The sequence below is a fragment of the Panulirus ornatus genome, chromosome 48 (assembly GCF_036320965.1).
Source record: "Panulirus ornatus isolate Po-2019 chromosome 48, ASM3632096v1, whole genome shotgun sequence".
In the NCBI taxonomy this organism is placed as follows: domain Eukaryota; kingdom Metazoa; phylum Arthropoda; class Malacostraca; order Decapoda; family Palinuridae; genus Panulirus; species Panulirus ornatus.
In genome coordinates, this window is record NC_092271.1 from 18,526,481 (window position 1) to 18,540,278 (window position 13,798).

At 43.0% G+C, this 13,798-nt stretch overlaps 1 protein-coding gene and 1 pseudogene across 6 annotated transcripts in view; one reads left to right on the forward strand and one right to left on the reverse strand.

Annotated features, from left to right (window-relative positions):
• The window catches only part of NELF-B (negative elongation factor B), an 88,987-nt gene that overhangs the window by 31,463 nt on the left and 43,726 nt on the right, over positions 1-13,798 (reverse strand). For 2 of the 6 annotated variants that reach the window (XM_071690730.1, XM_071690729.1), the window contains exons 2-4: positions 2,541-3,019; positions 1,731-2,026; positions 106-227 (exon numbers count right to left, since the gene is read on the reverse strand). The gene's annotated coding sequence lies outside the window, so the exon portion shown is untranslated. The remainder of the gene's footprint in view (positions 1-105; positions 228-1,730; positions 2,027-2,540; positions 3,020-13,798) is intronic. The other 4 variants (XM_071690732.1, XM_071690731.1, XM_071690734.1 and 1 more) reach the window with 3 other exon arrangements.
• On the forward strand, positions 8,319-13,713 carry LOC139764172 (uncharacterized; annotated as a pseudogene).

Sequence of the window (13,798 nt, forward strand, 5' to 3'; positions counted from 1 at the left end):
TACAATATTCCAAATACTGCATCTAATTAAGATAACATGAAACCTAGTCCTTCACTCTTTAAAGTATTCATTACATTTCCCCATTCAAATCAACATCATGCTTACTGACTTATGCGTAGAACACAAAGCAACCAGTACTCCTATCCATGCTGTGTCATAGATCTTTATATCTGGAAGTGTTCTTTGCTCTTCCTGTATCTTCTAACTCTTCAAACTCCATGCATAACCTGAAAGTTAAGGAAGATGATCAGAGGTTTAAAAAAAATGTTTGCTCATTCTTCTATTACAATAAAAAATTTTTGCTCTACTGAACCATATACTAATTTGGGTTGGAGAGTTGCAAAAAAAATATAGGTTTCAAAAATTTCATTATGATGTCTGGTTTAATGAAATGGGTGGATTTAAATGAAATGGTTTTATTACAGCAATATATAAGAGTACATCAATTTTGGCTGTTCATGAGGGATATAAACCAATAAAATCTTCCGAGTAATTTTCTAGTTTCCAGATGCCAACTTTCTGTAAGACAGAAATCAATGGAAGTTTCAGTGATGCAACATCATAATGTGTAGAGGTGATACACGGTAAGGAATTTTAAGTGTAACAACTGCAACACCATCATTTTTAAGTTACTGTACAGTGGGCAGGGCTTTAAAGTAGAGGAAAATTGTGGTGTAAAATCACTCAAAATAACACTGGGTAGTTAAACATTTTGTTGAAATCTTGCAAATAAATAAACATGATGGATGCCTATGGCATCCCAATGTCTTTTCCAACATGCAAGGACATTAGAAAAGTGACTTTTCAGCAGATGGCTCACAATATCATTCACCTAGTGTATATTTGACCTCTATAGAGCTTTATTCAGTTTGTATTTGATAAATAAAATGAGTGATGCTGAAATAAAACAAGATAATTTGACTTTATAGTATAGAAATGTCCATTATTCTTTATAATACATGCATTCCAATGAATGCCACCAAGCCTTGTCACATTTGAATCTGGCTTAATCTGACTTTTGTAGATATATTTGCTGAGTTCAGATGTCTACACTAGTTTCTGAGCTAGAATTAATGCTTATCTCTCCTATAAAGTCAGAATCTTAAATATTTCCTAAAATGTAAACTCAAAGGCTATTTTACAAAAAAAAAAAAAAAATGGCAGATATATATAGCTACTGTACATTCTTTTTATAAGAATACATTATAACATCAAGATGTATATCACAAATCCAGTCTTTCTGGTTTAAACAGTATATCATTTTATTTCCACATTCCAAATACCATATTATTATTCATTAACCCCACTTTCCCTATTCCTCAAGACCCTACCACTAACGAGTAAATCAATATCGATAGATACTTTTAAACAGCAGAAGAGTTAAATCCCATACTCTTATATAATTCCTTCTAGTACCAACAAAGAATCCATTCGAGAAAAACAACCGGTAAAAATGGTGTTTCTTACCAAACTTTACCGTTTACTGTTCCTAGATTTTAAAGCGTGGACAGTCAAAATACCAATTTCCAGAATTTCAAAATGGCTTCTGACTAACTTTTTCACTAAATGTATCAATTCGAACATTTCTGGAATCAACACAACAAACACCATCCCTGTCTAACAGATTACCAGTTGGAATTAATCGGGTTACATTTGGAACTTTTAGGACTATAACAATAATAAGACCAAACAGAAGTGGTAATAAATTTTTGCAAACTCACAGCACTTACCTCTATACTGAATATTGTCTCCTATTAGTCTGTCTTTGCAAGAGGACTATTTGTATTATGCGGATACTGATAAATCACTCGGACAATATTAAACTTTGATAATTTCCATCAAGTCTTGTGATGCTTTCAGTACCCGACCCCTAATCATCAACAATAACAAAGTGGTCCTGACACAAGTACACCTCCCTAGCGAACCATCACGTCAGCGACCACATCCAGCAAACAACACACAAACGTAGACGTCATGCTGGAGAAGTGATTTCCTCCGTAGTGAAGTGAAAAATTATTAGTCTTTCCTAGAACATAAATCATGAAAGAAATTAAATTCATGTAGAATTAATTTACTACTGTATATCTAGCAATAGATCAAATATCAAAAGAAAATAGATTTTTTTTTTATTTCAAGATATATTCACAATTACTTGCAGATTTCATCTCTATTATTTCATTTACCTATACAATGGCGAACACTTTCTCTTACTTTTTGTGTGTAATTGAGTACATCCAGCAAGTATTTATGATAAACCTATTCACCGTAAACAAATAAGTGCAAATAATCGCTTGCAAACATAATAACTATCAAACTTAATTACTTTATAAGGAATTCAAAATAATCTAATTCATCAATATTTTTCCTTCGATTTTCAGTATGATTTCACTTCTAAGTTCTAAATTTTAGATGACTGAAAATACCAAAAGTAGACCGATATACAGATATGATGATTCAGTGTTGTTAGTCATGTCAACGACGAAAAATCGCTCGCGTGATCTAGTTGATCATAGCCCCCGCAATCCTCACGTATGTATTACCTTGGCGTGGTTCCCCTACCCTTCAGAGCGGGAATCACCCGTGGGTATGATACTCATCCTGGTGTGACGTTACCCAAGTGGCAACCAGGTTAGTCCACAAGCGCCAGACACAAGTGCGATTACTTGCTCTCTAAACACGTCTTTTGCTATGCGACTGGCTCATACATCTCTCTGCCAGGAGCCCAATGGGAGGATCTCCTTTGTCACCTTCTTCGGTATCAACTCCATGAGACTCCTAGTTATCATACAGTACCGCAGGCAGGGGGGGTTCCACTGAGACTTCATCATCGCTTGATTCTTGAAGTAACACCACGGGAATCCGCAAACGTTGTCTCCCGCTTGCAGTAAAAACGTAGTCCCAAACCGCTTATCTGTCGACGGAAACCCACAGCAGCCCTTCTCTTTTGCGACACGGTATTTCAGCAACGCCTCCGTCCATATGCTGTGCAGACTCAGGGTAACTGATCGAAGCTCAATATCTGTAACACAAGGCCATCAGCAAATGTCACATAAAGTATTTCAAAAACTTAGAAAGCTTTACCTTATCTAATTTTTTTTTCTATTACGAGAAGTGTATAATTCCACGAAAGTCACATTATTATTGTTACTGCAACCCTATATTTTCTCTGCACCGAAAACTTGTCTATTTTGTATTTTTTTTTTGATCAATATGCCATTATAACTTGTAATATCAATTTCCTAATCTATCTCAATCGATAATTATTAAGTTACAGGACACAATAGATGTAACTTATGGGAGTAGAGGAAAACATGGATTCGTAAAAGTAGTCGCGATTTACAAGTGTTGAGCCATAATTAATTCTATCTTTTAGCAGACGAAATCACGTCGATGATTATGTAGAGGGTTAAGGTGATCGTAGAAAATATTTGATTAATCAACGTCAACTAGATATATAAAACAGAGCCTTTCACTTTCACCGTACATTAAAGCCTTTTCCTTCGTTCTCAAATTGGGTAATGTCTTTTATTAATATCCCTCATTCATATCTTAGAGCTATTTTCAGAAAAAAGAAGCTGAGTTGCAGGAAGATGTTCAACGATATGTATTTTCATTTTATATCAATAGCTTCAGCAATAGATTCAAATGTTCGCCAACCATGTGCCCATATTTGCTCTCGAGATGGTTGCCGCAGTTTGCTCGCTGCCTAGACTGTTCGCTGTTGGTGTTCCTGGTCTTTACTCCGAGCTCAACAAATCCTTGTTTACAGACAAGATTCGTTTGTGTGTGCGCATTATTTGCATAAAGCGCCTGGGAAATACCTTGCAAAAAGGTGATGATTAAATCAGTTACATTATAATAATTCTTTTTTTTCAGATTCAAGAAAGGGTATGTACCCTTTGAATAGTTTTCGGATCTTCGGGCAGTGCTCGTCCATAATGGTCACCGTATCCAGAGAGAGAGAGAGAGAGAGAGAGAGAGAGAGCAGAAAAATGAAAATTGAGCGGCCTATCATAAATTGTACTTCTCAGCTTTAATTAAATAACCTCAGGTTGCCATTCGTTTAGTTGCCGTTCAAAACAACTGTGAGCCAATAGACTCAGTGACTTTGACCAAATGTGCCCTTCAGAGATGTCGCAGAATCCTCCACTGTATAAGACCGGCAGTATCCTTTAGTGAATACGACTCGACGTAAGGCTACGTTGCGAAGGCGTTTGAGGTGGGCTATGACGAGCTGGAGGATGTCGTCCACTTCCCCGGCTGGCGAATCTTCGGTAACCCTGATGGCGTGGGCCAGAGTGGTGCGAGAGAGGAGCGGAGGTGTGCTAGTTGTATGCGTTATGGGTGACTTTTCAGCTGCAGAAGTTCTGTGTACGTTGATCAAGCATGACTGCACGACACAAATTCGCGGAGTGACGTTTAAACGTGAGCTTGTGAGGTGCGGGTGATAGTGGGTGGTGCGGTGATGGCGAGGCGTGCCGGCCGTATTCTGCTTGGCGACTGTGGAGCGTTACCAGCATCGTCTACATCATGTCTTGAAACTGATGTTGCTGCTGCAGGAGCTGTGCTTGCAACTCTCGGCGCTCGTCGGCGGCCTGCTGAAGGGCGAGCTGTTACTAGACCTCCATCATAGTTGCCAATCTCAAAAGCTGATGTGTCTGCGAGACCTGACTGCCCCATCACCTCTTAAGTTAACGGACGATGTCTCTCTCCTTGCTTGCGTGGCTTGCCGAGCATTGGGACGCTGGTTGTGGGGACAAGGATTCACCGGTGGCGGGGAACGGGTTAACAAATAGGGGTCCTGAGGAGGGCAGTGTTAGGCCTGATGAACACTATGCTCCGCTCACTGTTAGCTCTCGCTCCAGTTAGATATCATTACATATATTTCAATGGGGAAATACACACTATCGCTCACGGTTCGCTTTCGCTCCGATCACGCGCAAGCAACAGTCATCCAAAAGATATTTTGAGCGGAGCGGGAGCAGACCGTGACTGGAGCAAGAGCGACAGTGTGCATTCCCCAACGGTCTCGCTCCAGTCTCGGCCCGGTCATCGGTGAGGTGGGAGGCTGTCTCTCCATCCTACCCCATGAGCCCCAAGAAACCAACCATGAGAGATTATGAAAGAATTTGCCTTCATCATCGATCAGATGACGATAGAGGGTGTGAAATTCCCCCTCATTTTCCTCTCCTCCAACATCTTCAACTTTGGATGGAGGCAGCCAAGTTTTCCACTCCCTATTTTGTTTGTTTCTTCTTCCTCGTCTAGGGATATGGAAATCCTAGCGAATTCAGACGAATAAAAGTCCATCTTCTCCCACTGCCAGATACACTGACGCTTAAACACTCTGTGACAAGAGTGGACTGGGATGACCGTAGCGTGAGCGGAGCGGTAGCTGAGGAACAGTGTGTATCAGGACTTAAGCAGCCATCCTGGGCAAAGCACAATCACTACGAGTCATTATCTGCATTGTGTGGGCCATACGCCTTCCTTGAGTGTCAGCGATCGTATGTGGTTTACCATGACCTCAGACCTACCCGGGTGGAGTTAGTTATGCGCTCCTGCGGTGACTAGCAATATATTGTGTCGCTAAGTTAGTATTGTTACACCACTCCTTGGTGCTCCTCACTGCGCCATGTAGGAATGGTGAAAGAAAGACTCTGCTGAAGACGTGACATTAAGTTGATCCACCAACAAGCAAGACACTTAAGAGAAAGTGTGTCGACATCTCGATAACTTAGCCCGATAACTTATCGATTCTGCCTACAAAAAGCATGACGATCATTACGATCAAGAAACATGTAATATATGAGAAATTAGTCGTTTTTATTTGGTACTACTACTATACGATACGTTTTCATTGAGATTGCATAACATGAACACCATATTACTCTGTATTTAATTTGACCCTGTATATGTGGTGGTTATGTGGTGATAGTTCTGATATCAAAAAACAGTTTCTGGGCACCTGGACTGTGAGGAGTGGACCAGCAGCGGCTGATAGGCTATCATGGTTGTTTTAGTTTAGCACTATGTTAGTGACAAGTGTAGCCCATTTATGGTGTGTGTGTGTGTGTGTGTGGTCTGTACAAAAAGTATTAGAATGTACTTATTTTCTCTCTCTCTTCGAATAGGTTTTGGTAGGATGTTGTACAACGCGTGTCTGGTAAATACACATCTTAGTGATTTCAAAGAATCACGTTGTAAATGAGGCCAGTATATATACTTAACGACTTCTGTTAACAGAAGCCATTATTTCAGAGTTCTGATTTAAAGGGCCTGTGGGACGATCATACACCCTTAAAAGAAGGGGTGATGTCGTAATTACTTACACTTAAATGAACGATAAACGTAAATGACTAGCATTTTACAAATGTGTAGGTAACTGAATTCAAGAAGGGAAGCTAAAGTATATATGTCTGATGAGATGAAGAAAAAAAAAAAGTCATGCTGGTTAGTTCAGTTCTGCTGGTCATGACTGTATCATGATTTAAATATGACTATAAAACTTATCTTGAGGAGGTTTTATCAGACATTCATCGATAAATAAACAGACGTGCGGCAAGACTGCTTGGAGGTAATTTCAATAAACTATTTTCCTATGAATCACAGGTCAGTAAAGCCTAGTATCTATGAAATCACTGGTCATTAGATCCTAGTCGTGTTCTTAACCATCCTATTAGTAGAACTTGATATACGATATGAAACTGATTTCTACTTTTATTTTGATAGTTGCTAATCGAATCGGGGTATGAGGGATTTGTTACTATTATATATTGTTCCCTTTCGTGTGATGCAGTTTTGGTAAAATTTATTCGTATCGCATTCTGGATGTTATCTATATTCCGTGGTTATCATAAAAAGAATTCGTTTGCTGTTCACTGATAATTCTATCGCGATGGCATGTCTTTTCCGGCGACATAATTTTTCTATTATCGAGACCAATTGTGCTGTGATCAAGGTCATCTTACTGACGTTGTTACTGACTGTGTGACAGCCTGTGATTTCACCTGACTTTAACAGTCCTCGGAAGAATGTGTTTGGTGGCCTAGCCAACACATCTGCACCTGCAACATTAACCCCTGACACCCGATGTGGGCGGTAGCAGATCAAAAGCTGCAGCTGTGATTATAGACCACCTGACCCATTCCACAAAAAGCGCCGCTCTCACGGACTTATCTTCAAGTCTATCATTAGGAGAAAGATCAGAAGCTTGCAACATTCGGTTTCAATGTCTCCAATTCCCTTTGAGAATTGCTACCCCTTATAGACCTGATCTCACCGCTTGTTAAATACCCGGGAATCACCGCAGCAAACCAGCCAGGCAGGCAGTTGATTCACCACTAGACAAGTGTACTACTTCGGTACCTGAAGTCTTGGCGATGCGAGTCCAGATTCAAGCCGTCCTTAGGGCGTCTCCGTCAGCAGACGTCCCAGCGTGACTCCTGACACTTCATCTTGGCAGGTTTCACTGTGGTGCCTCATCTCCGATGTCCACCTTCAGCAGGACTCGCGTGGGACATTGCCTCCACCCGTCACGAGCAGCAGCTATAACAACAAGGGACCTACGGCCACGCCTGCGGCACTCCTGCATCCCTAACCGTCACCAGCATCACAGGACCCATGCCAAGCCTGTCTTGTATTACTCGACCTGCCTTACTTAACCTCTTCTTCACCATAATCCTGCACCTTCAGTAGCCTGTTGCCGTCTGTTACCTCACCTTATACATCCTATCCAATAAGTATTGTTGTGGTTTAATGCATTTCCGTGCCCCTCTCTCGGATTAAACACTCCAGTACACTACCACCATACAATCTCAGTGTCGGAAGAAAAGCGAACTTGATAATGGAGACTGTTGTGTCAACAAGGTACTGAGAAAATAGGGCTCCTCTCATGATAGCTCCTGCGGAGTACTGCCACACTTTAATCTCATCACCACCACTACAGCATCCCATCCTGTCCACCGCATTCCCTCACCCATGCCCTGCCACCCCGGCCACCACACCCTCCCTCATCACCGCTCCCTCCCTGGCAACCATACTTCCATCACTCTTTTCCTTCCTCCCTGGCCACAATGTCCTACCTCGCCACCACCAATCTCACCCTCCCTTCTGTATCGTCAAAGACGTTAATGTAGAATTCAAATTTGGCGGGAGTTTGATCGTTGCAGTACTGGAAAGTGGTTGTTTTTATTTGGTACTACTGTACGATACGTTTTCATAGAGATTGCATAACATGAACACCGTATTACGCTGTATTTGATTTGACCCTGTATATATGGTGGTTATGTGGTGATAGTTCTAATATTAATAAATAGTATCTGGGAACGTGGACTGAGGACTAGACTAGCGGCTGATAGGGTATCATGGTTGATTTTGTGTGGCAGATATGTTAAGTGACAAGTGTGGCCCAGTTCCGATGTGAGTGTTATCGGATGTGGTAACCTATGCTTTTGCATGTGAATCTGGACCTTGTAAACGTAGCAAAGGTATGTTTAAGTATTGTGTATCTATCTTAGGGTAATTATGACTGCGAATATTAGGAGTATAAGACGTGTGGGCCTTGGGGTTATGTGCGCTGTGGTAATTTTTCCACGAGTGGGTTTCAGTTGGTGGTACAAGCGGTGCGTTCCCTTTGACCGGTGGGTGTCCAGTGGCGGGAGGATGCTCTGATCTACTATTATTATGTACTGTGATCTGCTATATAACTACAGTTATCTACTTAGCAGTGATATATTATGTATGATATTTTGATAATAGAAAGATTCTGAATTGCGTTTTGGACTGAGATCATTCATGGTGTACCAGGTGTATGTGTTGAAACTATTCTGCTCTAGGGTTTATTAGTTAATGTTGTGTTGTTTATTCCAAGGTATTAGGGAGTTAGTTTGGTGTTCGGGGCATTGAAAATACTTTTAGTTCTGATACGAGTTTTTGCAGGTCGATACGTCATAGGTTTCCAGCACCCTGCCCAGGCTATCACTGGAGTCACCCTATACCTTTCTGGTCACCACAACCTTCTTCACCACCACTATTCTCCCCCTCCCCCCCTGACCACCTATTCCTCCCTCATCACCATCATTCTCTTCCCTCCACCCCACACCAGGTGACCACACCCTCTAGCACCACCACTACGACCCTTCCTAGCTTCCTCCACACCATTCTTGACCACTATACTCCCTGGGCACCACACCCTGAACATCGGAACGGTATTGTCCAGTGGTGCACCCACTCATCCCTACCGTTTTCAGTTTCCATATCTCCCATAATGCTGTGACAACCCTACCCGTTCAACAATGACATGTTTTCCTAAGAATAAATCACTCAAGCAATTTCTATCTCGCCAAGGAAGTAGGTGAATTACTAGCATCAGTGTATGGGGAATAGTTATCGTACTTTTGACAGCTTTTATGTGTGTGTGTGTGTGTGTGTGTGTGTGTGTGTGTGTGTGTGTAACAATATGTGTAGGGTCATGTAATCTGTACACAGGAATACCTTCCGGCATTAGGCTGGTATATATACGAGAAAAAGCCTTCACCTCTAATAGTCTAAAATTAGATGACTCCTAAGCTAATGGCTAAATCATATTACGACTTTTAGGGATCGACGTAGGATGATTCGGATAACGAGAGCCTCCCAGTGCCTGCTGAGGATATGCTCCTCCGCTTACTTGCATCGGCACGAACCTGTGCCCGGCAATGCCTCCGTCAGGACCTTCAGGGCAGCCACCTGTAGATACAAATTCCGTCACCCGCCACAACCCTGTTCAGGACTCGCCCAACAGAGGCGGTAGGTATGGAGATGTACGTGTTATATGTTTTGTGTAGAAAATGGAAAGAATATTGGAATGAAAAAAAAAAAAAAAGGAAAATCAATTTACAATTCCATAAAGTGCAAATATCCTAGTTCTCGGATTTTTAAGAGTCAATACATAAAAGAAAACTGTTCCTAGGGCCATGAGCGAGGATAACGTCAAGTGGTTGTGGCCAGCACACTCGATGATATACTTCTATGATGCGGGCGACAGGCACGGCACCAGGAAGGGAGGCCTCTGCTTCACGTTCAACACGGACCAGCCTCTGCAGCGGCACCACCTCACACAGACCTTTCTACTCGTTCAGCGGTATGACTCCTTTTTCTCTGTCAGACAGCATATCCAGGTGATGATTATCATGGGATTATCATGTCTCTCTCCCTCCCTATGAAAGGAGATGAGACTTCTTTTTTTCCCCCCTATATTTCCTCATCATACTCCCCCTAACAGTCAAGGTTTTGCGCCATTCTCTTCATTCTCGAAGTGACTTGCCCTGAGACGGGATAGGACTTTACCTTTGTCCAGTACTCCGGGCAGACTTTCCCCATTTCCATTCTGATTAACGTCTTTCAGAGGAATTTATAGGGTCGAAAATCAGAGAGAGAGAGAGAGAGAGAGAGAGAGAGAGAGAGAGAGAGAGAGAGAGAGAGAGAGAGAGAGGCTTTAAAGGTATCGGGACCTAAGCATTCAGGGCAATGAGAGACGTTCGTTGGATAGAAAGAACGGGAGCGATGTGGTATATAGGGACTGACGCGCAGATAGTGGGCTGAGCCAGGGTAAATGAAGAGCTCACAGTGGTGTGAGGAGCCAGGTTGAGGATGGTACACCCTGTTCCCAGTACATCATACGTGATAGCTGGAGGCCTTGTGTGTGTGTGTGTGTGTGTGTGTGTGTGTGTGTGTGTGTGTGTGTGTGTGTGTGTGTGTGTGTTTATTTGTTCCTGACGGCAGCTCACGATGGCGTGCGATGGATTAAGATTTAGAACACAACTGATGCTGGCCATTACTCCTGCCTTTGTTGTCGTGGTCATTACGACCATCTGTAGTTCGTCTCGCAACGCATCACTCCTTCCCCAAAGCAGCCAAGTGAGCAGGTCCTCTCCATCCCCGCAGGAAATCCCCGAACTTGCGGGTATGTTTGAGGCTGAGGGGGAACGCTCTGTGGTACTGCGAGCCGTCCAAGGTGGAGGTGAACTTCCAGGTGAGTCAGCTGGCCATGACGTACTCCTGTTGTGGTACAGGTCGTGTTCACTGCTTCTCCAATGCTTGACGTCATATGTAAGTTGATCATACGGGCGATGCCGCATCACACCTTGCCAGGGGCCCGGGAAGGCCATACTAGGGGACCCGATACTCCTCATCTTTGCGGGGCCCTCTCATTATCCTCTCGCTTCACCTCCCTCCCACCTCCTCATTGCCGAATATTTTCTTCCGTACAGAGATATTTCAGTCCCAAGTGTCTATTTTTCAACATCGCAGCTGCCGTTTGAGTCGTTTATTATCTGCTTTACTGGTGATACCTGTAACAGTAGTCACAAGACCCTTACATGCGTAATCCCTGCCCCAGGAGCCCCTGCTGTCTTTCTGAAGCACTCAGGAAGCTGGTCTCGCCCACCTGCCGGGACCATATGTCATATATTATGTGTGTGTGTGTGCAGAGACTGCGGGGCAACTGAAGAGCATGTTTATGGTAGTTGCGTCGTAGGCACGAAAGTTCTTGAGATACAGTCGTTGGATGTCGACAATATTGTACGAGTCTGGCGAGTCCTATCAGCGTCTACATATGGGTGTGTCCACACCCTACGTAAGGCTTTACCCTGGAGCTGAGCTTTCCCTCACTGTCTGAGGGATGCTCACGTAACCTCACATGCAGACGTGTACTGGTGAGCACTCCAGCATCTTACCAAAGGTAAGGAGTCACCTGATCTACATTTCAAGTCTTGAGAGACGAAAATTCGTGAATGATGATGAACTATGTTCTGGTTTATCATCGTAGACACTTTACTTCTTGAGGTTTGCAAAACATTTCTTGTCACTCTCCTTTCCTGGTCTTGTATTTTTTCATGGTAATTCGACTTCAGTATGCCTTTTAGAATGAGATATAAATTTCATCTTCTCCATATAACACCATCCTCTTGCTATAGTATTATAAGAAATGATTTTTTGCCTGAGAAGTATAGAATTCCTACTATTCTCACTAGGTGAAGTGAAACGGTTTCACTAAGATTTTGGGAACAAAAAAGAAGTGTGCTAATAGTTACCCATATTTCTCAAAACGCAACATATGATTCCGATTACAGGTGACTGATGACGAGGCCGAGTTGTCAGAGCTTTTCAACAAGGCGAGTGAGAAACCCTTTACGTACACGGACCCAGGGCAGTGGAGGTTTGTGCTAGTGACGCGCGGGAATCGTGCCTCCGCGCTCAGAGGAGAAGCCCAAGGCTGCTCTCCCTTACCAGTATCATTTCTTCCTCCACATGCACCACGGCCTGGGTGACGGCATAGATTGTAAGCGCACATTGGGAGGTATAATTCAAACACTAAAGGATATCCTAGCTGGTCGGCCAGTGGATGAGAAGCAACTGGGTTTTTTGGACGAGAATACAGAAGTACAGCGACTGAAGGTAACTGTGAGAGAGAATTTGATGAAAGATCCCAAACGCATCCAGGAAGTAGCGAGCACTATACCTCCAGCTGACTCGACGCCGCTCTTGTTCGAGACTTTCCCCCAACCCGAAGTTGTCACTCGACGAACTACGAAGCACGTCGAACGCATTATTGAGTCAGTGGTGATGAAGCAGCTCCAGCAGAAGGCCCGACAAGCAGGAGTGAGTTTCAATAGTTTCATGACGGCTGCGATCAACACCGCCATTAGTGGAGTTGGCGAAAGAGGCGGGTAATGTGAGGGATACATATACAGTCAGCACCAACCATATCACGTCGCTGCGTCCCTTCTTGAAAAACACACCAGAAGATAGAGTCGGGCCGTTTTCGGCCCCAGTTTCTCACAGTTCACGTTTGCATCAAAACGCAAAGGGGCACTTCTGGGAGTACGCCACGCAACTTCACAAGGAGCTCAGGTCGGTCTTCAAATCTGGACTAGCCCTGGAACAAGACGCTTTCAACCGGATGACCCAGCCTTGGATGTCCCCTGACGACTACTTCACAAAACCACACCCACTCCTACATGACTACTCGGTCTCTAACCTCGGGGTGTTCCCAAAGAGCAAGCCTGGCGACGACAAACACTTGCAGCTCACCGAAATGCGCAGCTACAACTTAATTCACAGTTTCATGCACTCTAACCTGCATCAATTACTCACGTTCAATGACAGATGCTTTTACACCATAAGTTATGACACGCATCGCCTCAGCCACGACACAATGAACCTTCTGGCTGACAAGGTGGTCTCCGTCATCACAGACGCCATCGGGACGACGGGGAAGTAAAGACGCGTCTCATTAACGAAACGAGTGATATATATATATATATATATATATATATATATATATATATATATAGGAACAGAGAAGGGGGCCAGGTGAGGATATTCCCTCAAAGGACCAGGCCTCTGTTCTTAATGCTACCTCGCTAACGCGGGAAATGGCGGTGTGAAAAAAAAAAAAATGTATATATATATATATCAAGTCTTATGAACTTTGAGTTATTGTGATAGTGCACTTTGAGCACAAGTCAGTGAGTGTTCTTGATGTTTACAAATCACTTGCCTGGTGATTTATGCAAATGGGAAGCGATCACAGGCTTCTGATAAGACTCTTTCAGTTGTACGAAAGTGGCATTTCCTTTTACATATATTTTCTTTTCTTTTGTGACACCAAATTTGGATTATCATCAACTCTCGATAAAAATGTATTCTGAATAACTTATGGAACACGAATATGTCCCTTTATTCTCCGTTATCTCTCAATAACTGAAAGAATGACAATCTTAGAGAACTCTGCTCGTACCATAGCCATTCACAT